Genomic DNA, 27,023 nt, shown 5'->3' with positions numbered 1-27,023 from the left:
CTGAGGATCATCTAGTCCAACCCCCTGCAATGCAGGAATATGCAGCTGGTCCATACAGAGATCGAACCTGCAACCTTGGCATTATCAGCACCATGGTCTAACCAACTGAGCTATCCTTGATCATTGGCTATGTTGACTGTGACTGATTGGGGTTGGAGTCCAACAAGATCTGGAGGACTCCAACAAGTTTAATATGACAGGACTGAATCTGTGTGAGCCTCCTCCAGCATGGCTGTGAGGTGGAGCTTGGAATCTTTCACCTCCATCTTTGTTTCACTGAGGCTTGTCCTGTTGTTCAAAGCTGACAAAGTGTGGTTAATTATAACTATGGTTCATTGAACCAATTCAGCTTTGTAAGCCTTATAAGCCATGCTTTGAAAGTGGTTTGATTCACGCAAACCATAGATATAGATTTAGGTATAACAGCCCCCACTCCCACCGAGCCTAAGGGTATTTATTGTCACAATAAACCACAGTTTGTCATAACGTCCAAATGCAGCTAATCTCAAAAGTAGCCTTGAGCTCCATGACTGAGCAAAGGTTAAGTAAAAATCCCTGTGCCTAATGCACCACACAGCCTCCTTAAATCAAAGTTTTAATAAATGTTATGTTGAGTAGAAGTACTTTTAAAGTGTGTGTAAAATGGTTTTGGTGCTGGTGAATTTTCATGAGGACTTAAGAAAAATTGCAAACCAATGTGGAAATGTGGAGAACTGAACTTAAATTTCAAAAAAATGAGAGCAAGAAATGGAAATTGGCAGATTTGCCCGTCCATAACCCTTTCCTCATTGTTTTACTCTTTCATTTAGGTTCAACAAGATAAAAGGGGCATTGCTTTCACTGGCTTTCTTAATCCTAAAGAACTTTGAGAAGAGAGCAAGTGAAAATTGTGAGTAGAAATAAATATCTACCTTTTTTGGGGGGGGGTGTCAATACCTCTTTAAATTACATCCTGACTTTTTTTTCCTGTTGGACTGCAATTATAATCATTCAAAGCCCACAGACACATAATCGTTTGGCCAGGGAGCAAAAAGACCCTGACTGATGCGCTTAACAAAAATTAACCTGGTTACAGTGGTACTCTGTTGAAAATGAGAAAGTGCAGGGGATCAAAATCAATGCCTTCACAGCCAAATGACTGCAGGACTGGCTTTGAATTTCAGCTAAATGCCCTTAAAATGATGATCTTAATTGCATTATATTAAAGCCCCTGATCAGATAGTTCAGATGATGATAATCTATCATATTGGATGTGGATGGCAAGGGGAAAAGGGGAGATGATATCTCTTATGCAGAGGTTGGCTCAGGACCTCCACGTGCTGCCCAGAGCTTCCCAGGGCTAGGTTACCCATGTCCATCTTGTTGGGCAACAGATTTCATCATCCCTGATCATTGGTAGTCTTGGGTGTTGGGGCTGTTGGCAGCTGGGGTCCAACAACATCAGGAAGGCCCCAAGTTCTCCATCCCTGCATTGCCTCACACAGAGTTTGCAGGCATCCCACACACAAGAAACTTAGAGAACACATTGTGGCTGGAACAGCTTTGGCCCATTTATTAACTTGTAGCATTGTATGATTATTTGCACGTGTGAATTGACCATCTATAGATAGCTTAATACGCAGCTTTGATTGAAACACAGTGGGTTTTTCTTAGCAGTACAGAGGAACCTCGTGTTACGTACCGTCCTCCTTATGAATGCTTTGGGTTATGAGCTCTGCTAACCCAGAAATAGATGCTCCTGGTTTCGAACTTTGCCCTGGGATCCGAGCGGAAGTCGCGCGGCGGCAGCGGCGGCGGCATGGCGGCAGCAACAGGCGCCATTAGTGAAAGTGCACCTCATGTTAAGAACGGTTTCGGGTTACAAACGGACCTCCGGAACGAATTCAGTTTGTAACCGGAGGTACCACTGTAGCTGGGCAGCAGACTGAGCAGCCACAGAGTTAATCCCTAGAGCCACGTCTCCTGCACGCTATGGGGAAATGTATTTCTTCTTAAATTACAACCAGCATTATAATTTAATTCCCAAACATAACTTCCAAGTTTGAACCTATCTGTATATATCAGGGTCCTTGCAGGGGCTTGTTGTGTAGTAAGTGGTCCCTCTAAGAAGAGTCCTGGGTTGATCAGTCCAAAAGCCCATCTCATCCAGCACCATGGGAGGAATTCATTGTAGCTCTAACTTAAAGGATCTCAGTTGTGTACCAGTTGCACTAGCAGAATGGCTTGCACAAGACAAGGCACAGGAAGAGGAGGTGCAGGCCCATCTGGCTCCGTGTTGCCTATACTGACTGGCAGTGGCTCTGTAGGATTTCAGACTTGAGTTCCCTCCCAGCCTTACCTGGAGATGCCGAGGATTTAACCTAGGACCTTTTGCATGCAAAAGAGATGCTCCCCCACTGAACTAGAGCCCTTTCCCAAATGTGAGCCACCAATGCATTTTCATTCCATGTTTGCCTGCATTTTTGCCTGCATTTCACACATGTGCATCGAGAACCTCTGCACAGAAATTACACAGATTCCTGCGTGAATTCCCAGGAGCAGTTATTTGCATTGTTAGCAAATCTGCTTCTTGCAACCCGCCCTTTCTTCCTTCTTAGCCAATATTTGATCATCTCCCCATCGCTGCTGATAAATTACTGTGATATTTAAAGATCTTCTTGAGCTTTGCTGAGCGATGCCTCTAAGTGGCTTGAGAGTGGAGATTTTGCTTTGCAGTACCACTCGTCATCTTCTGGTGGGTAAAACTCTTTTCCTTTTTAAAAGCCGGAACCTTGCAGAGTTTCCTGCAGAAGAGGGGCGAAAGGCATTAGCTCTGCATTTAAAATGAAGCAGATTTACAGTATATATCACAGAAATATAGAATGTCAGTAGCAGTCAGCAAGGACTCAAATACCCATAATCTTTCTCTCTCTCTTCTTTCCGGAGTTTAGGACTCTATGATGCAATCCAAGCAGAGAGCTAAATCCTGAAACATTTTGGTGCTGCTCTAATTTGGGTTCATCATTATGTAAAAATGGTTCAGTTCAAGTATATTGTTATGAGTTTTGGCAGGGGGGAAGGGCTAGGCTGAATGCCTGGGCCCCCTTCTAATTCCTAGATCCAACACTGAGTCAAGGAATAGCCAGGCCAGCCTGGGAGATGGATCGCTAAGAGATTGACGGAAAGGGGGCTCCATGCCAGATGACAAATGGATGGAGCCCCTCCAGCTCTTAGATAGTTAAATGGAAAAGGCCTAAGTTTGAGAGCAGAGTTTGCTGTGATGTGGCCTAGAGGAAAAAGCTGCAGGCTGGAGAGAAAATCCAGAACAGATTTAGGGGGTGCTCAGCCGGTGTTCTGTTGTGCAAGCAAGAATCCTTGTGTTGACGGAACAGGGGAGTTAGCACTACAGTGGTACCTCGGGTTACATACATTTCAGGTTACACACTTCGCTAACCCAGAAATAGTGCTTCAGGATAAGAACAGAAATCGGGCTCCGGTGGCGCGGCAGCAGCAGGAAGCCCTATTAGCTAAAGTGGTGCTTCAGGTTAAGAACAGTTTCAGGTTAAGAACGGACCTCCGGAACGAATCAAGTACTTAACCTGAGGTACCACTGTACATTGGATTTCGCCCTAAATATTTAACTTGAGCTCCTGCATTTAATAATAGGGGAAGAAACACAGACCAAACTGGACATGATGAAGGTAATGTGGCCACTGGACTCCTCTGTCTGGCCCTTGGGACCCTTCATTCCTTCCTCTGGTTCTTTTGCCTGATTGAAATGTGTCCTTGAACTGTGACGATGTCTCTTGTTTGCCTGGATGATGTGATGTGTGGGGTATGTGTTTAGAACCCTCTGATTTAGCGTGGATGGAGTGTGGCCTTCTGCACAAAAGTAAGAGTCAAATCTGGAATGCCTTCCCTCAGGTAATTTGTGAGGTGGAGACAGTGGTGGCCTTTAAGAACCTTTTAAAAACGTGTGTTTACCCAAGAAGCCTGTTCTTGCACCCTGACACCTAATTCTCCATTTTGTACATGTCTTGGCTTTATGGACGACATAGTTTTCGGCTGTTTTTAGCTAGTTTTTAAGAAAGTTTTATTGATTGCCATTGTTGTATTCTTTTCTTAAAAATGTAAACTGCTTAGAGATTTTCAAAAAATATTATTCTCAATAGTATTATACCAAAAAAAAAGTCCCAAAGAGACAGCTAGAGTTGGGAAGGCCTGGGAAAATCCCAGAAAAATAGGGGGGAAACCCAGGTTTTTTTCCGGAAAAATTGAAAAAAAAAGTATGTGGAATATTCAAACTATATCAAAATGTGGTTTATTTGTTTGTTTGTTTCATTCCCCCCCCCCCCCGGAAAAAAGGCTTTGGAAAAAACCCTGGTTCTCCCCCCCCCAAATTTTTGGGTCCCCCCCAGGCCTTCCCATCTCTAGACTTGACATGATAAAATACAAAGAGGTAAAATCAGTTAAAAGTCATTAAAAAAAAAATTGTGAAAACAATGTCCAGTACAAAATTCCTCAAATGCTTATTGAACTTTACAATAAGAACAACAAGTCCTAAAATGTTAAGCAGCATACATATTTCCAAATAAATAAATAAATAAATAAATAAATAAATAAATAAATAAATGGTTGCTCTGCCCTCCTTGCCTTTAGCTCCACCTACTTTTGCCTTTGGCTCCACCCATCACTGCCATGTGACCCCTGGAAGGATTTCCATGAAGAGATGCAGCTCTTGGGCTAAATATGGTCTCCCAGCCCTGGTATTATGACTTGGGTAGTAACTCTTGGCACCATTATAATGGTGTAAAGATTGTATTCCTGTTTTCATTCATGGAGGAGATGAGTGGCAGCTGATAGAAATGGAATGCAGGAGATGGTGGACCTTTGGCATGATCCAACATGGCTGTTCATTCAGAAGACCTTCTTGCTCTTCATGTCCACAGTGCCTGGGGTGGGATAACAACAACATAGCACTTGGTTGCATGAAACTGTTTCTTTGGCACTCAGAATTCCAGGCAGAAGTATTTTTTGTGCGCCTGCTGTGTGCCTGCAGAACAGTAACACAGATTGGGCCCTCCCCACCCTCATGCTGGGGGCATTGTGTCACAGGAAATGAGCGAAAGGAGAGTAAACTCTCCAGGCACCAAGGGGAGGATAATGTAATGCTTCCCTTAGATCAATGTGGATTTTGGTTTGCGAGTTATTAGGCCAAGGTCATAAACAACCCCTGTGACCACAAAAGTAAAAGAAAACAATAAATCTCGGTTTTATCTCCTGTGCTGCCTTTTCACTACTACTTCTTATTTTTCACACACACCCTTTGAACCAGAAAACACCCTTAAGCATCTATTAAATATTGCACAGGCCACACTTGTATGTGTGAAGATAGAGTCTGGAGGATTTGGACTATGAATGAGGCTTAGGGTGACCATGTGCCCTCATTTACAGAGGACAGTCCTCTCTTTGAAGTAGTCATCTACTTGAAGGGCTGCATGGTCCAAGTCCTATTTATAAAGAACCGTAAGAAAGGAGTGTGGAGTGGGACAAAGAGCTTGAAGTAGTTGCCCATCAACAGTTTGCAGCACCTGGACAGCAGATTGAGCAGTCACACACAGGCCACCAGGTCAGTCATCTTCACTATGGTGTGATGTATTGTCCTATTTAAATAATGGTAATTATTTATAAAATTGCACTTAATGCCACATACAGAGACACACCCAAGCACATGGGTCTGCCACCCCTGCTCATTCCATTTGCCAACCCTACTTGCCCCTTTGCCAACCCCCTTTTCTCCACACCTGGCCAACTGCAATGTGACAACAGCCTTACATTTGTATGTGTATAAGGAAGACACCAATTTTATGCAAACAGATGCCCTCCGTGGTCCACTCTCTTGGCAGTCTAAGTGGCCACACTAAGGAGCTTTGAGCCTTTGATTTCCAGCATCTCCTTCAAATATAGAAAGTTGTTTCAGAGCAAATGGATCAAAGGCTCCATTCAAAGGAGGCTTGCTCTTTGCACTGGATCATTTACCGAGCTCTGGGGTCAGGGTCATCACCCTGATTCCTCTTCATTTAGGGCAAGGACCCAGGCCACTCCCTCAAGCCACACTTTCTGTGAGTGTTTTTGCCTGGCTGGAAGTTGCCCTTAAACTCTGAGAATGCTTCTTGCTTGCTTGACTGAATGGAGAATATTATGTTGTGTGTGTTAGAAACTACCTTACGATCCTAAGGTAAAATTCACATTTGTTTATCTGACCTCTTTTGCATTTGGCCCCACCCACTATGAGGATATGGCCCCCAGAAGGTTGCCCAGTAGAGAATATGGCCCCCAGGCTGAAAAAGATCTTAATTCTGAGTAGACATGCATGGGATTACATTTTAAGAGTGTCTGAATAAAGGAGGCAAGAGTGGGAGAGAAAAACCTTTGAATGTTGTGTTTATACACACGGGTTGTATGGAGTGTTAGGGGAGAGATAGTACCCCTGGTAGGGCACACGTTATGTTTCTTCTGGGGTAGTTTGGCCAATTTTGGTCCCCACCCTGTACTCAGTTCTCACTTGTGGCTCCTAGAAGCTGTCAGCATGCAACCATGGCCACACCTGAGAAATGGCTATCTGACTGGCTAAACCAGTTACAGATAGGTAGCCGTGTTGGTCTGCCATGGTCAAAACAAAATAAAAAAATTCCTTCCAGTAGCACCTTAAAGACCAACTGAGTTAAACCAGGTGAGGGTAGCCGATGGGTCTGAAACCCTTGGTGAATTAGGAACTTCCCCTGCATGTGAAGACAGGCTCTGGCAGATTGAGCAGATGAGACCAATACTGGGCCCAGTGTTCAAGAAGGTGGTTTATGCACATGCTGTAGAGGGAAGTGGCAGGCAGTTGGGGCTCGTCAGCATGAGAAGGCAGTCCGTCTAGGAAAAGAAAGACTCTGATCCTAAACCTCTGCTGTCTTGTGGGATATCTTTGGGAGAAGAAAAGGCTAAGGAGTAAACCCTGCACAAATTTGGAGTGGAGTCCCTAAGACAGTTGGATGGAGCCTTGTACACCTTATTCTATCAACTCCTGCAGCCAAGCTGGTGCCAAATGTATTGCTCTGCCTTCCTTTGGTCCACATCAGGAAGGCCAGGTCTTGTCATCTGGGCATCCCAGGACCTCCATACTCACTGCCAAGGCTTGCGACCTGGGGAGGTCACTTCAGTGCTGCTATCGCAGTGCTTTGACTCCCCCCCCCCCAAGAGGCGCACTCCATTGTCTCTAAAGACAGACAGCTGCCAACAGCAACATGAGACATACTGTTTTGTGAAGTCAGCCTTTCTGTGCCACCTGTTAATGTGTAGCTACCACTCTTGGTGCAGCACATTCCAGAAACTGAGAGCAATCATTTGTTTGTGCCAAATGAAAATTTACTCTAATGGATCACTAGAGATGGGAACCCACACACTGTCCAAAGGGCCACCCCCCCCGGCCTGTTCTAATGGCATATAAGAGCTAGTTTGTGAACTTCTCTCTCCTGCCCCCTACCTTGCCCTGCCCCTTTTCTTGAAAATATGACCACATCATTTACTTTCCTGCTTGGGCACAAGGCAGCTTTGACAAAAACGATTGAGAGCGAGTGGAATGCAGCATTAAAACAGCAACAACATGCATTATAGTTGCCACAAAACTGAACTGAAAAAAACAAAGACAAAGCAGCACCTAACGATTGCTCTCTTTGCATTTGTGTTTTCTACCAATATCTATGTCAAAAACACACTCTAGTTGTCAATAAATATTAAAAAGACAGCTGGGGGCCAGCCACTAGCTTCCATGCAGCTTCTTTAAAAATGGGAATTGACTATGATTGATCATTTTTGCTGAGAGAGGAGGGGCCCCTTCTTGTGGCCCAGTCTGGGTACCTAAAATTCATGATAACTGAAAGTACAATTCCACTTCCACGAAGCAGCTTTTGAATTTCTTGATCTTCTGGGGGTCAGTGTGCTACAGGTCACATGTGAAGAGCAATTGGACCTCTGTAAATACGCTCCAGTTTCCCCTGTTTCACAGCAACAACCTCCTGTTTCCTTGCACTTGTCCCTGGTAAAACACTGTTCCTTTTTTGCTTTTGGGAAAGGTGTTGGGTACCTCTGCTTTTGCACCTTGTTTAGGGACTGGCAAATCTGTCACAGGTGGTAGACCAAGGACTCTGAATGGGACTTTGAGAGCTGGACAGCAGGTTTCTCCATTGTAGCCAATCTGCGGTAGATAAGGGCCCTCTGCTGCACTCAGATGGCCTTCAAGTCTATCCACCGAAACCAATGAGTGCATGGCACTTACGTTCCTTTGGTGAGATGAAAATAAGCGTGCCTGCAATGGTGTGAGTTGGTTCAACTGTATGTCTTTGGACGCTGCAATTTGGAGTGGGTTTTTTAAATGCCATCCCTTATGCAACACAGAGCCTCCAGATTTCAGTTCTTGTATTCCTTTTTGCAAGGGATGACATGTGCCGGTGCTACAGTGGGAAGAAGATGAGGTAGTCTGTCCCATTCAAGCAACAGTCTTTCATTCAATTAAATGAAGCCCCCTGCCCTGGATGCTTTCGACTGAGTTCATTAAAATAAAACAAGTCTAGCTGGATGTGCTGCTCATTTGCTAACATTGATTCCTTAATCACATTTGACCCTCTACCCTAGACTCTCCATTTCCTTTAACAGACATACATGGTTATGATTCTTGTTCTGGTGAAGTAATACTCTGATAGATCGCCTGATAGGCAGAGCAGGGAAGCGGCTGAAAGGGAAAGTAGCCTTTCTCAAATGATACAAACATCCATGCAAATTTATTGGCATCTGTTGGCGATACCAAGTGTTTGTTTGGCAGAGAAACTGACTCTGCCTGTGGAGATCCTTGCACGCAGAGATCCTTCTGCATCAGCCTTCACCGGCCTGGCAGTGGGAGGTGTTCCATCAGGGAAAATGGGGCACTGCTTCACCAACCTCATTATTAATTTCTCCAAGCCTACCTGCCTGTCTTCTTACTCATAAGTAGTCTGGTGACTGGACCTGTGTGCTTGCCTCCTGCTCCTTAGCCCCAGTGTTGGCTTTATAGAACTCTCAGAAGAAGAATGGGGATAAAACTAGAATCAACAGACAAAAACTAGAATGTCTCATTATGTCCAGCTGCACCTACTCTTGGGCTCCCTGCCTTCTGCCTCACCAGGCCCAATGGGCACCAGTTGCTACTGATACCTGATGCCCTCCAGATGTTTCAGACTACATTTCCTAGTCCCAGTGTATCTAGCTAGCATGTAGTCCAAGCTGGAGTTGCAGTCCAAAACATCTGGGGGGTCCTAGGTTGGTGACAGCTGATCTACATATTGTTATGAGTTTGGTGGGCTCAGTCTGGATGATGCCCCAAGTTCCTTCCGGTTCTTGAGATTCTATATCTTTGGGGGTAGACTGTATCCGACCCAGCTTGCCAAACCAGTTTCTTTGTCTAGGTAACAACTTTGGTTTGCCGAATTAAGTGCCACGATCGGCAAATAAGATACTCTTTGCCATACAACAAATGGGTGGGCATTCCCACCCCTCACATAACTGCTAGACAGGAGAACAAAAGCCCTAGAGACTGGTATGTGTGAGCTGAGTGGGAATCAGGCTGGAAGCTGGAGACACAGAGACATGCTTGCTTTGTGCTGGATCCAAAGCTGTGACTAAGGGAGAGGCAATATCTTTTGGGGTGTTCATGCTGTGAGCCCCTCCTATATATGTGTAAACAAAGCCATATATCTTAAAGAAACCACAGCCTCTGCTGACCTTTGTTCCCAGGAAACTGAACTCTGGACAAATGCTGGAATCCCTAGAATATCTTACTGCTTGGAGATTGGGGTGGTGTGTAACAATTCAGTGGTACCTCGGGTTACAGACGCTTCAGGTTACAGACTCCGCAACCCAGAAATAGTACCTTGGGTTAAGAACTTTGCTTCAGGATGAGAACAGAAATCGTACGGTGGCAGCGGGAAGCCCCATAAGCTAAAGTGGTACCTCAAGTTAAGAACAGTTTCAGGTTAAGAACGGACCTCCAGAACAAATTAAGTTCTTACCCTGAGGTACCACTGTATATGCTTCCCAGGAAGGCTGAGGCACTGCTTCCTGAGCTGTTGTTTGGAGGAGGGGGACTGCAGGCAGTTCGAGATGTGACTTGAACACCATAGACCCAAGGGTGGAGGAAGGGGGCGGTGGGGGCGGTCCGCCCCGTGTGTCATCACTGAGGGGGTGACATTCTGCCTGCCTGTGACTCCCAAGCCTACCCCGAGACGTCCGGGAAAGGGGCAGAGCTGTGCTGCCTTACCGGCGGCCTTCCCCCTTTCCCCCTTTGTTTTGACAGCTCGGGGAGGCTTGGGAGTCGCAGGCGGGCAGCGCACCGTTGCCCCTCGCTCCCAGGCTGCTTCCTGGTGGGGTGGGAAGCCTCTCCCGATCTGTCAAAAGGAAGAGAGAAGGGAGGAAGGCTGCTGGCAAAGCAGCACCGCTCCCTCTGCTCCCCGCCCAGGAAGCAGCCCGCCATGGATGGCTTGCTCTGCCCCCATGGAGATCTTGCCCCCTGGGACGCTCACCATGGGCGGTGCCCCCCCTGGGATGCTCGCTCCGCCCCCATGGCTCTGCCCCCAGGTGCACAGCATGTGCACCGCTCCGGGTGCCAGAGCAGCTAGCTCCGCCTTTGCGTAGACGAGCATCCTCTTGACCCTGGCTGAAATCATGTGATTCTGGAAGGCCAATCCTATGCTAATGCCTGTTTGTAGCTCCAGCATCTCCTGCACTCTGCCGTTATTCCCAGTAGGCTATTCCCAGTAGTGGCTGGTGCAGCGGCACAGCCCTGGACCTCTCTTGTATTGCTGCTTTCCTAAATATAAATGCAGAGTTTCTAAATCTCAGGCTTTGACACCAAAACACAGGTTTTGGAGTCCATTAGCAGGGCCTTATGGTTTTGTTTGATCTACATGTTTTGCAAGAGAGGGAGAAAGAGAGTACAGGTAACTACCACTCTCTATCTCCATCCACTCACCATTCTGAATGAGCCACTATTGCACAAGTGCCCCCCAACCCCCCGCAGTGTTTCCCAGTCGTTAAATGGGAAATCGCATGTGGCTGGAGGGGAATTTTGCAATGAAAAAAACCAACCATGCCTTTCTCCTGAACTTTCCAGCGCCCATTCTACTTCACTACTTTGCCAACCCCTGGATTATATCTCTGAAAAAAAGAAAGAAATGGCAATCCTGTGACTTTAGAAGGTTAGGGGTCTTTGAAGAGTTGGATCTTTGTGAGTTTCTGCATGAAACGACCTGATCTGCAACTCTTGGACTAATGCGTGCTTCCCATTTTAGCTGCTTACCAGGAATGCACTTCTTGGAATGTTGTGTCATCATCCTCAGAAGCTTAAACATATGAAAATACAGATTAAGATTGTTATCTTGAGAGAAAACACACATCTAAATAATATTTAAATACATATTAGGTACATAAATAAACACATATTTAAATACATATTTTGGAAGGGGTGTAGCTCAGTGCTAGAATGTCTGAGGAACAAGGACATGTGAGCATAATACACATTTCAAGGAAGCTCAGTGGTAGAGCATCTGCTTTACATGCTGAAGGTCTTGGGCGCAAATCCTGGCATCTCCAAGTATAGCTAGGAGAGACCCCTATCAGAAACTTCAGATCCACACCATACATTCAAAGCATATTTGCATCACTATAACAGATACGGCTTCCCCCTGGACCCTCACAGATACCTTTGCCTGAGCCTGAAGAACCAGATGCTTCCTGCACCTGTCCAGTAGTGCTGGGGGCATACCAGGACGGGGGCTATGGAATGGAGAAGAAGAGTTTGGATTTGGATTTGATATCCCACTTTATCACTACCCGAAGGAGTCTCAAAGCGGCTAACATTCTCCTTTCCCTTCCTCCCCCACAACAAACACTCTGTGAGGTGAGTGGGGCTGAGAGACTTCAAAGAAGTGTGACTAGCCCAAGGTCACCCAGCAGCTGCATGTGGAGGAGCGGAGATGCGAACCTGGTTCACCAGATTACGAGTCTACCGCTCTTAACCACTACACCACACTGGCTTCCATCTTCAGGCCAAAGGCTTGGCCATGGAAGGCTTTGAAGTTCTCTCAAGAGAGTGGATCTGGACGAGGGAGCTTTGAGACAACATTTGTTGGAGCAAGTTGCTCATTTGGAGCTGTCTGTGGTCCAGCAGCTTTCCTCCAGCCTTCTCTTTGGGTTCTAGCATCAGCATGACAGCTGGCCTTGCATGCAATGCACGTGGACTTGAGAGGGGTAGGAGATCTTTCTTGCTTCATACTGGGCCTCTAGATATCTAGAGGAGGCCCTAATGGGAGGAGACAGCCTTTGAAAAGTAACAGTCAATAAGATTACTTTTGGGGTATATCAGAGATAACCAAACAAATCCAGGACTACAGTCCACCAATAAATCAAATGCACACCAAAGCTATGAGTTGATCACTTATTTATTTCATGTATTAAAATATTTATAACCTGCCCCTATAGCACTTGGTCTCAAAGCAGAGTCCATAATTCATTTTAAAATGTCAATTCATTATATGAAATAAAGCACATAAAATGATGAATAACCAACCAGCACTGATCTTAAATCAATCAGCAGATCACAGGATAAAGTTAACTATGATCCCTACTTCTATTGTCTATTGGGACATTATGCACATTTTTAATGGAGGGGGAGCAGGTCCCAGGTGAGAGGTGATATGGTGCCAGAATGCGTATGAGGCAGGCCCTGTCAGTGGGGGATGCCTGGCTTACTAGCAGTACATGTGAAAATGATCTAGGGATCTTAGTAGAACACAAATGAGTCAACAGTGTGATGCAGCAGCAATAAAAGTTAATGCTATTCTAGGCTACATCAACAGAAGTATAGTGTCTAGGTCAAAACCACACTTAGAGAACTGGAGAAATGGTGTGATGACAATCTAGTGCAAATATAGCATACAGAGTTATAATAACAATGTTCCCAACAGTGTGGTTGGTTCAGTAATATTGACTTCCATCTTGTAGCATCAGTACATAATGACTCTCAATTTTTCAGTGAAACTATTATTAAGTTGCCTTCCTTCCCTTACCCTGACTATATTGCTTAATTATTTTGATAATTTCAACCCCTTCTCATCGTCTTGCTAGGCAAGTTCCCAGTGATAGTGCATTGATTTCCCAAACCCCCATTGTAGTTGATTGCAATCTGGGCAAATCATTTCCTTGTCTTCCAACAAGACAGAAATTTTTAAAACAGAAGTCGGGAATCTTTTTCAGCCTTACAGCCACGTGTCCTCCTGGGAACCTTACAAGGGCCCATGTCAGCGGTCGGCAGAGCCAGTGAGGGGGAAGGCAGCCTGAGGGGAGTTCCAAGGGCCAAACAGACATGCCTGGAGGGCCATATTCAGTCTCCCGGCCTGTGGTTGCCCACCCCTGCTTCAACATAGCAGAATAGTATTAATAGAGGGTTTGCTGGTAACTCTACCCAATGTGAACAGTGCTGCTTTCTAAATCCCCATCTCTTTAACTCATTGGGTCTGCAAACAAGAGAAACAAAAGTTTGGCCGAAATCTGAGTGGGAGAGAGAGAGAGAGAGAGAGAGAGGGAGAGAGGGAGAGAGAAATGGATGCCAACCCATCCCCACCTTCACCCCTGTGCTTCAGAGGCAGAAATGTTGATGCATATTTCTTAGAAATGTTTGGTGCCGTTTGCAGAAATAGGAGGAAGTTGAGCAGGCGTCTCACAACACTCGCTTCCTTCCTGGGCAAGGGTAAGGAGGGGCCATCCGAAATTGGGGGGTGGGGAGCACTCAGCCAGGAACAAAAAGCCCCTTCAGAGTCTGATGGAATCTGACATGAGCTTTTGAGCTCCCCAAGTGGCGTTTATGGCTAAAGATCTGGAAAAGAAAATAAATCTTCCAGGCCTGGCATCTTGCTTTAATTAATAACATAATCAAGCTCTTGGCCAAGTGGAATGGAACTGTGTTTCACCACTTGACGTAGGCCTTGTGAGCCAGGCGAGGGTCGGCCGGCCCTGTACTGGATAGAGTAACGCCAGAAGTGGCGCAATGACACTGGAGCGGCTTCTGTGCGGATGCCAGAGTAAATCTGAGCTGGGATTGTTTCATGCCTCTTCTCCCCTGTGAGAATCGCAACCGAATTCCTTCGTCGGAGCAGAGCGGGGCCATCTGGAAAGCTGGAGAAAGGTCTAATTGCTGAAGGGGAGAGAGAAAGTCGTGGTTTGGCTTACGGCAGCACTTTTAAATTTACAGTTTTCCTTTATGTCTTGTAAATGGCACAGTTCTCTGGATATATTAAATAGCACATGCAGTGTGTATAAGTGTTTTCCTGAGTGCGCCATCTGCATTATCTCAATAGGCCTTACAACAACCCTGTAAGGCAGACAGGCCTGGCAACAGCTGCAGAGTGGCTGCTTATGAAGTCCCAAGAGAGAGGGAGGACATTCTGCATAACATTTGCTAATGCTGATTTATATAGAATCATAGAATTGTAGAGTAGGAAGGGATCCCAAGGATCATCTAGTCCAACTCTCTGCAATGCAGGAATCTCAAGTAAAGCATCCATGGCAGATGACCATCCAACCTCTGCTTAAAAACCTCCAAGGAAAGAGAGAATACCACCTCATGTGAGAGTCTGTTCCACTGTCAAAAGGCTGTTATCGTCACTAAATTTCTCCTGGTGTTTAGTCGAAATCTTCTTTCTTGTAACTTGTAAGCCATTGGTTTGGGTCCTAGCTTCCAGAGCAGCTTGCTCCATCTTCCATGTGACTCCCATTTAGATATATGAAGAAGGCTATCATATCTCCTCTCAGTCTCCTCTTTTCCAAGTTACACATACCCAATTCTCCCAACTGTTCCTTATAAGATCATCTTCATCGCCCTGCTCTGCACATGTTCCAGCTTGTCAGTAGCCTTCTTAAACTGTGGCACCCAGAACTGGATGCTGTATTACAGGTGTGTTCTAGCCAAAGCAGAATAGAGTGGTACTATGGCTTCCCTTGATGCAATATGTTAATATAAAGGCTATATTCCAACTCAAAATACAATCCATCTGACCATAGTGGGGAAGACTGTGTGCCCTCACAGACTGTTGTTCATATGCTGCTGTTAATGGGCAAGCCCCCTCCTGCTCTCCCTTTTTAGGGTTCTTTATCTTTAAACGGTACTTGGACGGGACAGCTGTTCAAGTAGAGGATTCCTTTAAATAGAGAAATGCCCTCTCTAAACTAGGAGACACGTCCACCCTAGTAAGCGGTGGCATCCATGGGTAGCTGGCTGTGCCCTCTGCTGATGTATGCACTGGGCATTTAAACCCCCACCTCCAATTCTCCTATCGGGGTTATGAGCAGCTCATGGTCACCAACAAGACCCGAGAAGTCAAGCATTCTGGGGCATCATGTTTTGTTGGAGGCCGCCCAGAGTGGCTGGGGAAACCCGGCCAGATGGGCGGGGTATAAATAATAAATATCATCATCATCATCATCATCATCAACATGTGTGTGGGAAGTGACTGCTACCACAAAAGCATAGCAATGTGCCCAAACTGGAATTTTTTGCATTGTGGGCGAAAACCCAACCAACCAACCCGAGAGGAATTGCCAGAAAATAAATGGTAGCTGCCATGTTTTGTTTTTACCCACAATGCACTGGAACCAGAAATTCTGGCATTTCAGGGAAATAAAGATGGTGGCTGTAACCACAGCAACTGAGGGCCCAAATACCCGCTCAGATATTGAGATGGTAGGGAATCTAGGAACACACCCTGTCATGACCCCCTGCAAAGCCTCTTGATTACATCCCTCTGTGGCTTTTCTGTTTTAAAAAACAAATAAGGAAAACTTTTAGACAACAATGCGCTGTTTGGCCTGAAGAAATCTCTAAACCTAATAGGGTTAACGCTGTGCTTTGTGTAAGCAAAGGCTGGAGAATAAACTACTGTTGTTTCCCCGACCTGACTGACACATTTATTGATCATTTTTTCCAGCAGTTCATTCATAAAGGCCAATTGAGCTGGGCTCTTGGGATAGAATAGCCTTTTAACAAAATCCTCAAGAGGGGCAGTGCAGGGGCTGGGGCATGCGTGACTGGCTCTCGGTAATTTGCTTCTGAAAAGTGACAGACTGGTAGCAGGGAAAAACAGGTCCGGCTCTAACACGGCGTTCACTGGACTGCAGGCATGAAGTGCTGGATGGATAAATGGTTGCATGTGTTCTGCAAACTGGGAAGGTTTACTGGAAGATGAAAAGCTTTGCATGCAGAAGGCCATCTCAGCATCTCCAGGTCGGGTTTAGAGAGACTCTCTGAGTCCCTGGAGAGCTGCTGCCAGTCAGTGTCTACACTACTGATGGCCTGTTGGTCTGACATTGCATAAGGCAGCTTCCTATCCTGTAAAAAATAGCATCTTATCGGTAGTGGAGATTGGGCAGGACTAGAGCTCAGTGGTGGAACACCTGCTTTTTGTGCAGGAAGTCCCAGATTGAATCCCGGACATCTGCAGGTAGGGCTGAGAAAGTCATCTATCTGAAACCCTGGACAGCCACTGCTAGTCACCTTTCTGAAAGGTGATAAAGGTCTGTCCAGTCCGCAATGGGCTTGACATTAAAGAACCCTTAGAATGAAAAGACAGAAGCTGCCCACCAAACATTTGCATCACTTGGACAGCAGAATGTTCTCCCTACTTTGGTGAAATCTTGTGTATTTCTATTTAAATTAGAGTAGCAGCTCTAAAATAGCATCTCTACATTTTTCATGCCAACCTATGCCCCCATTTGTCTTCTTTTGGGGGGCCATGCATGTACCCCCATTGGAACAGGGCAATAAGAGAAGAGTAAGCCCTTAAATGCCAGGCTTGGGTGCTTGTGCGCACATATGCACACACTCTGCTTGAGGGTACACGATCTTCTCTCTCTCGTATATCATTTTCAGCTCCCTTGAAAAACTGTTGCCCATCTCCAAGTTGAAACGCCAGCCCTCAACATTTGGCTGGCTGAAACTTACATTTCAGAAACCCCTCATCAAAAAAACAAAACAAGAAACATTTCTTTAAAACCCCAAACAGGCTCTAATCCCTTTCCGCTTGGCACCTGAGCCTAGCTTGGTTGTTGATTTTATCCTGCCGCCCCGCATGCTTTGGCGTCCGGCAATGACGGGATTGGAAGAAATCAAGGTTTAATGAGTTGCAGCTGGTGCAATAGATCCCAAGCAAGGGCTTCTTATAATCATGGCTTCCCGTGAAATAAGCCAGCACTGTCCTTTCCTGCACATTCACCACCTCCAGGAGCCAGAAAGCACAGGGTTGGTCTGCAGCCAGAGCACACAGGCTGCACATTAAAGTCTCCTTTTCCCTTCACCTCTTGTGCCCCCATTGGAACAGGGCAATAAGAGAAGAGTAAGCCCTCTTGGGCTGCATGATCACTGCAGATGGTGACAGCAGCCATGAAATTAAAAGACGCCGGCTTCTTGGGAGAAAAGCAATGACAAACCCAGACAGCATCTTAAAAAGCAGAGACATCACCTTGCCAACAAAGGTCCATATAGTAAAAGCTATGGTTTTCCCAGTAGTGATGTATGGAAGTGAAAGCTGGACCATAAAGAAGGCTGATCGAAGAATTGATGCTTTTGAATTATGGTGCTGGAGGAGACTCTTGAGAGTCCCATGGACTGCAAGAAGATCAAACCTCTCCATTCTTAAGGAAATCAGCCCTGAGAGCTCAGTGGAAGGACAGATCGTGAAGTTGAGGCTCCAATACTTTGGCCACCTCATGAGAAGAGAAGACTCCCTGGAAAAGACCCTGATGCTGGGAAAGATGAAGAGCACAAGGAGAAGGGGACGACAGAGGACGAGATAGTTGGATAGTGTTCGTGAAGCTACCAGCATGAGTTTGACCAAACTGCGGGAGGCAGTGGAAGACAGGAGTGCCTGGTGTGCTCTGGTTCATGGGGTCACGAAGAGTCGGACACGACTAAACAACTAAACAACAACAAAGCCCTTAAATGCCAGGCTTGGGTATTTGTGCGCACACTCACACACGCTCTGTTTGAGGGTACAAGTAAAGTTATTTATTTCAGTTATGAATTCCTTCCTATTAGGGATGCATGAAGGCATCGTTTCTCCATTCCATGGCCTGCAGCTCTGTTTCCATTCCACTGCAGTTATGTAAGTTATGTGGTTGTTACGTTATTCTGATACATTAATTTAAACACAAATGAAATACAATGCAAACAGGAGTGGGTGGAAATAATCAATTATGTAACCTCGCGAGCCCCCACCTACCTTCCTTCCTATGTGCCACCAGCCGAAGGAGTGGCACTGCCTGTCACTTTCCTCTTTCTTGGTCTCAATGTTGCCCCTTGTAAAACTCAGTGGCGAGGTGGATGGTGGCAATACTAGAATTAGTTGGCTCTGCCTCTCTTTGGCTCTGCTATTGGTCTTCCAGTCTTTTGCCCTGTCAGTCCCCATGGTAACCAACTACCACCGGGAGTAGTTACACAAGACAGGACCTTCACAGTGGTGGCCCCCAGACTTTGGAACTCCCTCCTTGAGGACATCAAATTGCTGCTCTTATTGCTGCCCTTCAGAAACCAGCTAAATCCTTATTTTCTCAGCCAGGCTTTGGGAAATTTAATTGTCCAGAGACCCAATACAGTCATACCTTGGGTTGAAGTAGCTTCAGGTTAAGCATTTTCGGGTTGCGCAAGTGGCGAAACCTGGAAGTAACGCGCTCCATTACTTCCGGGTCGCCGTGAGCTCAAAATGACGTCACGTACATGCGCGGAAGCGGCGAATTGCAACCCGCGCATGCGCAGACGTGCGGACACGGGTTGTGTTCGCTTCAGGACGCGAACAGGGCTCCGGAGTGGATCCCGTTCGCATTCAGAGGTACCACTGTAGTTATATTGGCGGGACTGGAGTGTCATGAGGATATTTCTTGAATTTGAATGGTGTTATGGGTTTAATTTCATAATTTACTCTGTGCTGATCATTCAATTTATGTTGCGCACTGCCCTGGACTTCCAACTGGGTGGAAGAGCACAATAAGAAATGAATGAATTAATTAATTGGGGTGAGCAAATTGATGTCTAATCAAGTAGCGACAGGATCGATCAATTAATCCTTTGGTCAAAGCATTGTCAGAGCAATGCTGAGTGTTTGGTTAAAACCCTCAACTAGTGTGGTTCCCCACTCTTCCCCGCCCCCTTTCCCAACACACTTCATTTAATAAAACCCACAATGGTTTCCATAAAGCGCATCTTTGACTATCAGGACATCAAAGCCAAAAGCCGCCAAAGTAGAGGGTCAAAAGAGTTAACACGTATTATTTGCGTGGGGGAGGGGGCTCTCTTCCACCCATCTCTACCCTTTCTCTTGAGCAAAATAATTAGCAGTCCCGTAAGAAGCCTCCTGATCTCTTTTATTGGCACAATCATTATATAAAATATATCTGGAAGACTATTTACAAACTTCCCCATAACCATCAATCATGCCCTTTCAGAAGTTATCTAACCTCAAGAAACTGCTAATGCAACAAAGCTATTTAATGGTGGCATTGTGCGGAGGGGGAGGGGAAAGAAGGGTTTGTTTCTTTCACTCTCCCCCCACTTCCATTACTATGGAATTCATAATAACATCAATAATTAAATATAAATTGGATTTAATATTTTATGCTGGCGACATGCAATTTACACTCTACCCGAGAAATCAAAAGGTCATGTCTGATGTAAATGAGTGCGCTCTGTGTGTGTGTGTGTGTGTGTGTGAGAGAGAGAGAGAGAGAGAGAGAGAGAATGAGACAGACTTGCTAAGAAAGTAGACACTGGAAATCTAGTCACAGCTCTTCCACACTCCTGTTCTGGGTGTTATTAGCTCCTGGATGCTAAGTAGCCCTATCTCAAATATTATTAGTATTAGTGTTTTATGCTGCTCCATGCTTTATATTACAAGGATGGAGAGTCCAACTAAACATTAGGAAGAACTTTCTGGCCAGAACAGTTTAACAGTGGAACAGACTCCCTCAGCAGGCGGTGGACTCCCCTTCATTGGAAGTTTTTAAGCAGAGGTTATGTGACCATCCGCCAGGGATTTTTTAGCTGCAATTCCTACATTGTAGAGGGTTGGACCAGACAGCCCTTGGGGCTACATTACAACTCTACAGGTCTACGATTCCATTATGATGATTCTATTATTCAATTAGGGTGCATAACCTTGCCCTTCAATTTCTGCTGCGGTGCACAAACAATTATTTCAAATTCAACACAGCCTGGATGAGTGCATGCTGATTTTTTTTGTGTGTGTGTGTCTGTATGCATGCGTACAGGGGTGTTGTGTCCTATTTTGCTGCTTGAGGTGAAATGAGAAGTGCACTATTCCCTCAGGTAGGAAAGCCTGGATATTGTCTAAACTCTGAAAAGGTTTTGTGCAAGCAAAGCATGATGAATGCTTAGTAAGGTCCTCTGGAGGCACTGGTGGAGGAAGATGGGGGCGGGGGGAGCGCACCGCCCCCGGCAGTGCCATACCCCCCAGGACGTGTGCCACGCCCCTGCGGGCGGCACGCCATGCCCCCGGGATGCACGTCAGACACGTCCCCACCTGCTCTCTGCCCACCCCAGGTGCCAGAACATGAAGCTCTGCCATTGTTTGGAGGAAAAAAGCACACCAAGAACTCAGGCCAATAGTTGACTATGGACTAACATGAACTTACTGGTTTTTGATCCATAATTGACTTCTGACTTGCTCAGTGATTGAAACTAAGACCTTCAACTTGAATCTGACTATGAACTAACGTGAACGTATCTCTACTCATAAACTCTTATCTCTAATTCCGTAACGAATTATATCTTTATGAGTTTGAGTTTGTAATCTCTATTTGAGTTTGTAATCCTTGTCAGAATACATACTTTTGAATGGATTAGTTTTTGTTACAATTGACTATTAATTTGCAAGTAGGGACCACTTCCACTATTGAAACTTACATTGGCCTGAGTTCTTGGGGTGCTTTTTTCTTGGTATATTTAATAACAAGAACTCCAGTTTATTTAACTGTCTGGAGGAACCCTGAGGCTCCTGTCACATGGAAAATAGGGGTGTTTTTAGTACATAAGCACATATTCACTTTTATCTGTGAAGCTGTGCACTTCTGCTTATTCTTAATAGCTTGTGGAACTGAGTCATGCATTTCTCTTTTTCCTCACTCCCTCTTCCCCCCGTGGTGCACTTCCATTTTTTATTTATTTTTTGCTGCTCCCAGGACTTTATTCTTTTTTTCTGCACAAAACTCAGATGAGGAAGTGGGTCAAAAGATTGTGGCCACTTTTTCCCAGAGACTTATCTCTTGGCACGCACTCTGCCAGGTGGCTGGATGGAGCGTGTCAGGACAAGAGGCATGTGTGGGATGGCAGGGGTGGGAGAGAAGACCATTTTCATTTTGATTTGCCTGGCTATGCGATTTCTGTCCCTTGCTTTGCAGCTGCAGGAAATTGGGTTTGGGATGGAAATGTTTCTCTCCTTCCCAGGCTTAAAATAGAAAGTGCGTTTGTTTGTGAGTATGTGTGTCGGGTTCAGGGGAGCCCATGAAAGAGAAAGGAGGCAAAGCATTTATTTAGAAGAAGAAAATGCCATGGGCAAGAGTAGTTCAAAGGTGCTTGGAGGCTCAGGGCCAAACTATTGCAGGTTCCAAATTTTGTGTTCCTTTAAGTGTGTTGTTAAAACAACCCCAAACACAAGTGCTAGTAATCGGGGGGAGATTATGGAGAGCCAGTGTGGTGTAGTGGTTAAGAGCAGTGGACTCGTAATCTGGTGAACCGGGTTCGCATCTCCGCTCCTCCACATGCAGCTGCTGGGTGGCCTTGGGCTAGTCACACTCCTCTGAAGTCTCTCAGCCCCACTCACCTCACAGAGTGTTTGTTGTGGGGGAGGAAGGGAAGGAGAATGTTAGCCGCTTTGAGACTCCTTTGGGTAGTGATAAAGCAGTATATCAAATCCAAACTCTTCTTCTTCTTCTTATGACAATAGCATGGAGTGGGACGTTATTTAAAGTATTTATATACTGTGAAATATATATTGTGAAATATCAAGCTGGTGTATAATAAATACAAGAAATCACAATGTAAACAATGCAAATACTAGTTAAAAATGGCTGTTTCTAACTCTTGCCCCACTAGAGCTGTAATGGTTCTAGGGGTTGCTCATGCGTAAGCCGGTGCTTATCTCCCCGGCTGGGTGCAAACACCTGGCTGGGTTGCTTAAGTGAACCTTTTCTGTCCGGACAGCCACTTACCCGTGGCTGACTCAATTGCTGGCAGAATCCATCAGTGGGCGTTTCTTAAACTTCTTCCAGCAAAGAAGCTCTTTGACGCCTAGTCTCCTCCTACTCTCTCTGCGCGAAAGCCTTCTGCGGAAGGAGGGCGTGGGCAATGGAGGACCCCTATTCTCCCCGCTGGTCCCAGGCAAGGAGTCATGGGACCGCCTCGCCGCTTCCCCCATCTGCCCCCCTTATCCACTTGTGCTACGCTGATTCTCTTCCCCAGAAGATGGGCTGCTTCTCCCGATCCCTGGACGCTCTCTGGAATCCCTCTGGCTTTTGCTCTCTCCCTCCGGCACTGATGGCAGTTCCCTGACAAGAGTCCTGGTCAAAGACAGGCCTCACCCATGTCTACAACTTGGGAGGTTCTCCACCCCCTAATTTAAATTGCATGACTAGGCACCCCAGTGACCACTAAAGGGTAAAGAGTTAGAGCCACTCCACCCCTTTGTTAAAGTCCTGATCCAGACTGAACCCCTCTGCTGCCAATTTGCAGAACAACCACCCTGTAAGTAAAGGCATAGTTATGTAGCCACCATAGCATGTTATCTGGTCTAGTGGCACGATGTCTGAGCCATCACTGGGCACCAGAAACCTGAATATCCACACTAGCCATAAGGCTAAGACTATGCCACTTTATTGCTGTTCAACAGAACACCACCAACACTTGACTGAGTCTCAGCAAGTGTACCCTGCCTTTCAAACAGTTATGGATGCTTGAGGAAATTGGTTTCTGTGAATTCCTGAAGCAAACTGACCTGAACTGCATCTCCCAGACTAATGTGCAGGTCATAATTATCCTTTGGATTTCATATTTCTCCAAATTTTGCAATGCAGTTAGTTGCCAAAAAAAAATGAGTGAATGTTTTGAATAATTATTTTTATGTGACTGACAGATGGAAAATCAGAAGCTCTTTTCTTTTCTTTTTCTCCTCTTTTCTTTCCTTTTTTCTTTTCTTTCTTTCTTCTTTCTTTCTTTCCCCTTTTTTCCATGCTCAACTCTCTCTTTTCTTTTTCTGTTTTTGCTTTTATGTCGATTAATTTTTACCTCGTATCATAAAAAAGCTTTAATAAATAAATTACAAAGTGAAAAATAAAATTTTCTAGGCTCTGCAGAGAGTGTCTTTTGGTTTGGTGCTCTGGTATGAGCCAGTTGATTCATGTGAGAGTGTGAGACCAAAAAATGGGACATTCCAGGATCCAGTCAGAAGCTGGGATGGCTTCTGCAATTCCAGGATGTCCCGCTCAAATCGGGATGGTTGAGAGATATGGAATGTATCCTTGAATTCTGGTAATGACTCTTGTTCGCTTGGGTATTGGATAGAGAGGGTTGTGTAGAAACCAGCCTACTGCACAAAGGTAAAATTAGCATTTACCAGCCTAGCCACTTTTGCCTCTGACCCTGTCCACCACTGACCTGGGGCCCTTGGAGTTTTACCCAGAAAGTAATGTGGCCCTCAGGCTGAAAACCATTTCCTACTTCTAGTTTTAGTTCAAATTGCAAGGTGTTCTCGATTTAAGAGAGTTTAGAAGCATACAGCAAGGAGACTAGCATGTAAAAATCAACTTCCTGCTTGTGTTGCCTTTAAAAGCATGTCACCAAAAAGCCCCCTGCCCAATCATCAAAACACCTGCAACCAGCTGGGCCCCAAGTCAGTTCCTTTTTCTGATGTTTCCCTTCCAGATTTGTATCAACAATAAAAGGGACTGAAAGAAACCTCACACCCAAATTTAGATGGCATTCAGACAGCCCTTTATTCCATTCCTGACATTTCCTTACCTGATAATTTTTGTATTTTTCACACAAAGTAAAAGCTGTTTCTGGAAATCTAATGGAAATTTATCATTCATTTGTGTGCTGTCCTCCCCCCCCCCCCCAATGTTGGCAGCCCTCTTAGCCTGGAAAATGGTGGAAGTTTTGTGCTATAATTTGCCTGCGGTTTTCATGGCCACAGCCACTCACATGATGAATTTTGAGGTGGTATTGCAGCATACAGTTTCCCACCATTTCATGGGTTAATCATGGGTGAGCAGAAGCATATATGTGCATAAATAGTGGTGGCGACACTCAATGACTTCCTCTGTAGTGTCACACCATGTACTCTGGAGTGAATGGAGTTTAATGCAACATGGTGGTGTATCGATCAAAAGGGCACAGTTCCAAGGGAATGTTAGAAGCTGGAGCAAAAGTGCTAGGATTACAGTATATAACCAAGAAAATGAACACAACCATCTCCAGGTCTGAATACACCCACAAAAAGGCACTTTTACTTCTCAAACTGAAATATATAAAACCATAGAATTGTAGAGTTGGAAGGGACCTCCAGGGTCTAGTCCAACTCCCTGCAATGCTATAAATAACATGATAGCGTATAGATTAAATTATGTGGCATCTAATAACCACTGCAATCAGTTTCCACGAACAATCTGATACAGGTGAATATTATTGCTGGCTAGACATGTTTTGTCTCTCTTCTTCAGTGGCATAGCTAAAATTTCAAGGATGCTGCTTTAGAATAGATTCATATTGTACAACATCCAAGCTTGTATCTGTCAATTAATGTGCCTCCCCCTCCCAAATACTGTCACGTATTTCTCTTCCTTCTCAGGTGTGAAGAGTCTGGGTACAGTAGGCAGGATGGCCAGATTCAAAGGAGGGCAGGGCTTCTGTAATTGTGTAAAAAAAAAAGGATTTTCAGTAGGTGCAGCTTGTCATGCAACTATTAAAGGTGCAGGAACGTTGCCGCCTCCTCCTCCTCCTCCTCCTCCTTCTTCTTCCCACCCTAACAGTAGGTGTACATAGGTGTCATAGGCCCTTCAGCTCTGGCATCCACAGACACAAGAGGAGGAGTACGGAAGTTAGGAGCAGATACAGGGGGGGGGGGGTGGAAGGTAGGCATGCAGGGATGGAAGAGAGAGGCTTGACATGTCTGTTCCCCACCTCTCCTGAGGAATGCAGAGCCACATCAGGGTGGGGGGAGGACTTCAGTCAGCCAGGGCTGAACAGGAGGAGATGGAGGCAGAGGGGTAGCACAGCCCTGTCACCAAGAACAAGGTGCCACTTCTGTAGGTACAATCAGATGCACCTACGCGGATGGAGCACACATACAAGGCTGAACAAAAGGGAGAGTCCCATGAGCAAGCCCTCCGCCATCTTTACAAACTTGGTTGGAGAGATGTGTCAGCTGTGTGTCATCTTCCTGGCTTCTCTTTATTATGAACGTCTTGCCTTGGAATCTGGGCCTCGTTCTTCCTGCTGAGCCTGCACCGCTTTTAGCTTGAATAAAGAGCTCTTCCTTACTTTCGAGTAAGAGCCACTGTCATGTTTTTCGACAGGAACCTGACAGGGAGAAAGAATAATCCCTCTCATGGCAACAGGTTTTTCTTTTTTCTTTTTTAAAAAGAAAATCACAGGCGTGCGAACTTATTGTTTATGGGGAAATGTACAACTAGGAGGTGGAAAACTTCTCATTCGCAGTTCGTTAATTGAATAGACGTTTCATTTCTTTTAGTCCAATATGGCCAAGCTAAATAGGACCCCAGAGGAGGTTAACGTCCTGTGTACCTCCAGAGGTCATGAACCCGCATGTGGTAGCTCAGAAAGGGCAGCCGTCACCATGTTTAGCCTGGCAAGCGGTGGAAAGTGCAAAGCTCTTACAAGTCTGGCTTTGAATGGTCTGAAGCTTGAAGCGAGGGAGGGAGAGACAGAAGTGCAAGTGAGCTGAGGTTCCTGGAGTTCTGGCAGAACATAGAGGAAAAAACTTGGAGAATGGAAATGAATGTTAAAATGAAATCCTGCTGCTGTTCCATTAAAATGACACAAACTCTTTCCCTGTCATATGGTCTATGGCAGACTTGGCCAACTTGGTCTCTCCAGATGATCTGGACTACAACTCCCATCAGCCCCAGCCAGCATGGCAATGTTCTCCTACACACGATCACTGGGAATATAAGGGTTCTGGTGGTCGCTAAGGTACCCTGGACCTAAGTTGTTCAGGGCTTTGTAAATTAATACAAGGACCTTGAACCTTTGCCAAAACTGCAGTAAAACTGTGTCTGTTAGGAGACATGAGCACTTAACGAATGAGGGCTTTAAGAAAGTACAAACTGCTGCAGAAATGTCAGGGACAGGATTTCAGACTGGGAAAACGAGAAACCTGAGAGGAACCAAAACTGACATATTCGTCCAGCTGAGTTTGATGACGCTTACGCCAAAGTAAGTTGACATTTGGGTGGAAGAAAATGTGATATGCAAGGCCAGTCCAGCCATTTGGCAGAGTGAGTCAGTCGCTTCAGGTGGCAAATGCTGAGTGTCAGTGGAAGCCCCAATGCCAGCTTCCTCTGTTTATTAGGAGACAGTCGCTTTAAAATGCTGATGAATTTTCATGAGGATTTTTAAACTCTCCCTCCCTGTCCTTGCAAGTTGTTGCAGAAATGTGGGGAGCTGAATTTAAGATTGGAAAAATGAGAAGCGGAGAGAAGCAAAATGGACAATTCCCTCTATTCCAACATTTGAGTAAATCTTTGGTTTGGATTGGGGTATTAGCTCCCTCTCCCTACTTGCATTGTAGGAGAGTGTGTGATAAAATAGGTAATGAAAAAGATCTCCCACCTCTTTGTATTTTTCAAAGTATGGAAAAAGTACATAAATGCCTTATTGCTGCAAATAAAGGTGC

The 27,023-nt window shown here is 45.5% G+C and overlaps 1 long non-coding RNA gene across 2 annotated transcripts in view; it reads left to right on the top strand.

Moving 5' to 3' along the window:
* Positions 1-808: 808 nt before the first annotated feature.
* Positions 809-27,023, top strand: part of LOC309346207 — a 59,388-nt gene continuing 33,173 nt past the window's right edge. For both annotated transcript variants that reach the window (XR_014158465.1, XR_014158466.1), the window contains exon 1: positions 809-889. This is a non-coding gene — a long non-coding RNA (uncharacterized lncRNA). The remainder of the gene's footprint in view (positions 890-27,023) is intronic.

The sequence above is a fragment of the Podarcis erhardii genome, assembly GCF_964252035.2.
Source record: "Podarcis erhardii genome assembly, chromosome: 7".
NCBI classification, from domain to species: Eukaryota; Metazoa; Chordata; class Lepidosauria; order Squamata; family Lacertidae; genus Podarcis; species Podarcis erhardii.
Note: the sequence above shows the minus strand (reverse complement) of the source record. Positions and strands in the feature narration are given on the sequence as shown.